The sequence below is a fragment of the Pygoscelis adeliae genome, unplaced genomic scaffold, assembly GCF_000699105.1.
Source record: "Pygoscelis adeliae isolate BGI_AS28 unplaced genomic scaffold, ASM69910v1 Scaffold290, whole genome shotgun sequence".
Taxonomy (NCBI): domain Eukaryota; kingdom Metazoa; phylum Chordata; class Aves; order Sphenisciformes; family Spheniscidae; genus Pygoscelis; species Pygoscelis adeliae.
The window spans coordinates 114,419-118,055 of record NW_008823965.1 but is presented as its reverse complement, the minus strand read 5'-3'; the positions used below and the strand labels follow the sequence as shown (position 1 = coordinate 118,055).

Sequence of the window (3,637 nt, the reverse complement as noted above, 5' to 3'; positions counted from 1 at the left end):
ACGCTCTTCAAAGAATTTCAGGCTCTTCTGTGAAAGAAGGCCAGTTTTCTCAGCAGAATAGCAACACGAACATCATGTATCTTTACCTTAATAACAGAACACAGTCATAGCAGGTCACACCAAAGGTCCAGTGAGCACGGTACCTGCTATCTGACCAGCTCCAAGAGCAGATGCTTAAAGAGTGTAAGAACAGAGCTTAACACAGCAATACTTTTCCAGAATACCCTCCCAGCCTCCAGAGATTCCTGGATCATGCACTCCCTGAGCCAGGCTGTAGCTCTGTATTTAACACCCTTAACGTTTTTCTGTCCCAAATTTATCAGCTTGCTTTTTCAGCTCATGTACACTTTTAGCATCATCTCACTACACCAAGTCCCTTCCCCACTCCTCCACCTCAAACACATTTTGACTTTACCTTGACCACACCAGAGTTAAAACTGAAGGGTCTTGTTGACATTGAGGTAGTCATTGCAGTAGAAAACACCTCCTCACGGCAGCGAAAGCACAGCCTGCACGAGCCCTCCTGCAGTTGGGCTGATTACGGGTGCCCACGAAGCATGAATTCCTCGGAGCCCTGCAAATACAAAAATGTCCTATACAGGCCCATAAGGAGCTCTCCAGTCAGCTTTCATTTGCCTGGTTATTTCAGCTAAGCAGCTTGTGTCTATAGTAATTTGCTTTCATAGGAAATTAATTAGGCATTTTTTTTAAAATACTTCATTTAAAAAATAAAAATTAAACAGTTGGCTGGAGACGAGTTCCCAATTCCCAAGCCGAGCTGTGCCGGTGTAATTAATTCGCCTGCTTTGAGGGCGTCGCCTCCCCCAGGACACCCAGCTTGCACCAGGTACCGTGCTGGCCTGTTTTTCCTTTTAGCTGCTGCTCCCTCAAAGAGGCAGTGTAATTACTTGCTGCTCCTCGCACCAGACCCCGTTATCCCTGGGAAACCTTAGCAACTGAGTGAGTGTTTGCTCTTGTTGCTATGACAGAGGATAAATGACTAGCGGAGATAAGGTTAACCCAGCCTCTGCCTCCCACCCACCGCTGGCCAGTCCCTTCTCCTCCCAGACACTAGTCGCGCAGCAGGGAGACAAGTACGAGCAGGCAGGGGAAAGCTATTTAGTCCAGATGCAAGTCTTCCCCTCATGTTTTAAAGATCCTAGTGCCGCAGTTGTATTTCAAAGCACACGACTGCTTTAAAGTGACAGAATAACCCTTGGGGCTGTAGAAGCGTGGCAGAAGACACACATTTGACTTTCAAGTTACAGCCAAGTCTCAGAGCCAGAGGAAGGAAGTAACTGTGCCTGTGCAAGTGCTGGCCTGCATCAGGGCTTTATAAAAGTTTCTCTCACACACAAACCACTTTGAACTGCCCCTTCACACCTACATCTAGCAGTCTCTCAGCCCCTCCAGTGGCAAAGGAGCCTGCTGTAAGCATCGACATTTTATAGGGGCTAAGCAGGCAGGAAGCACAAGCACAGCGGAGCCAAGCAATCCTCATCACCTTCCTGCTGCCTGCTCTCAGGAAGGGAGAGAGCTGGGCCAGCTCACAGGGGCACAGCTCACGGCTGAGAAATGGCCTTTTGCAATTTCTTTCTGTCACAAATCCCCACTGTTAGTGCAAACCCTTAGCAGCAGATGGAGAGCCAAGCGACACAAGGAATCCAATATGATCAGACTTGACTTGCAGCTCTGCAGCTTGGGTCAAGAGAGACAAGGGAAACACAATGTCCAAATAAACACCACAAAGCCTTGGCAAGCTTTGGGACAACGACTTAAGAATCCAATCAGACAGACTTTCTACCTGTCTGTCCCACCATGAAGGCTCAATCTAAGCAGTACCAGTACCAGCAAAACAGGGAAGACTTCATTCAGAGCCGTGTATTTGATTGTGGTTGGCCCAGCTCAAGGTAAACACAAATCGGCCTCAGCACATGGAAAGGGAGAGAAGTGTCATTATCACGTAAGGCCAAGTTGGAAAAGGAACAAGTGGGCATGAGGTCTGGGGGGAAAACAAAGAAGGTTCCCATGCACCAGAGCTGCTTCCCAATCCTAGCAATAGCAGCCAGAAGCCTAACTGCTTTTAAGACAGAGCTTGAAGCTTAGAAAATACAATGCCCTGGATGTCCATGCCAGTCCTGTGAGTGGAAAGATAAAATCAGCTCTACGGGAAAATGGACGTACGGTACCAACAATCCTGTATTAATGAGAGGCACTTAGTGTGGCTACTTGATATACGGTAAGCTATAAAGAACCAGTTTTTGCCCAAGCAAAGCAGTCTTCCAGCTCCCCAGCACCCTACAACACTGGGGAGGAAAGCCAACACTATTCCACCTGCCAAGGTGTATCTTTATTTATCAGACTTTGGCCCTATTTCCTTCTGATCCCCAGCCAGGCAGGTGCGTTGTGCAAAGTGAATAATTCATGAAGACAGGAGGCTCTTTCTGACTCACATGCTGGGGCAGGTTGATCTGGCATAGGCCTAGGAGAAGCAAATTAGCATCTAAATGGCCAATTAGAGAGACTCATTTCACTATTCTGATATGCTAAAAAGCTAAGGAGGCCTTCCTCGCCTGGAGGTTGGCAGGGTGGAATCAGCACCTCCCAGCCTCCAGAGAAGCATCAAGTTTCTGAGAAAGAATTGGACATAGCAGGGAAGTACTGAGCAAGGGCCAGCGTTTGTCAAGGAATCCCTTGCAGGAGAACCGCATGCCAGCCTATTTCGTGGGTAACCTCAAGTGAACCAGGAAAAGCACATTCAGGGCCAGCGGAGAAACCCTGCGGAGCAGCCTGACCCCCAGGCCTTGCCAAAAACTTGCTATCCAGCACGGCTCTGAGCCACAGGCCTACCATCACATCTGGAGGATGAAATACCCCTTCTCAGCATCTTCAAGCTATGGTATTGGTTTTAGGCATCCTAGGAAGCCTTTGAATAACACACAAGCACAACCAGTGTAACTCCAAGACCTTTATCACCCTGAACATTGTTGGTACGAGCAAAAAGAAAGCCATGGACTTTGGCCAGGCCCTGGGGAGTACCTGAGCCAACCTGCGGCAGACCAAAAACCCTGGAGGTGGGCACAGTGTGTCATTCTTACTTGCACATACAACAGCACCCATCATCCTGTGTCAGAGCGCCCAAAAGAACAACAATCTGTCCTCCGTAAGATGCACATGGCTGCTCCCACCACAGAACACGCACGAGCCCAGCGGCTCTCAAAAGCACGCCGGGGCTGATAATTTTTTCAATGGAGCACATCACTTTCAGTCTCCCACTTCTGGCTTGTTTCCCCCCACACCTCTGTCACTGACATTCAGTACCTTCAGGAGTAACTCCTTGCGCAGTTCACCTTGCTGTGTTTCTGGACTGTTTTCAGCAGCATTTTAGATAAGACTCTCCCACCAGCGGAGCTCCGGGTCTGGGTGCCCCAGGCCCCCCCCCAAAAGCCGCTCCCTTGTCCCAGCTCGCCAGGAGAAGGCGCCGAACCCCACGGGCCCCCGGACGCAGCGGTTTCCCAGCAGGTTTCCAGGCAGCCCGTACGTACCAACACCTGAAACTCCGCTTGAAACTCCGCACGAAGCGCCCGTCCGCCCTCCCGGCAAAGAGCTGCGGGCTGGGCACCGCCCGCTGCCCGCG

General features: G+C 50.1%; 1 protein-coding gene across 1 annotated transcript in view; it reads right to left on the bottom strand.

Annotated features, from left to right (window-relative positions):
- RPH3AL (rabphilin 3A-like (without C2 domains)) overlaps window positions 1-442 on the bottom strand; it is a 37,078-nt gene extending 36,636 nt beyond the window's left edge. The window contains exon 1 of the mRNA XM_009323795.1: window positions 416-442. The gene's annotated coding sequence lies outside the window, so the exon portion shown is untranslated. The remainder of the gene's footprint in view (window positions 1-415) is intronic.
- Window positions 443-3,637: the final 3,195 nt, after the last annotated feature.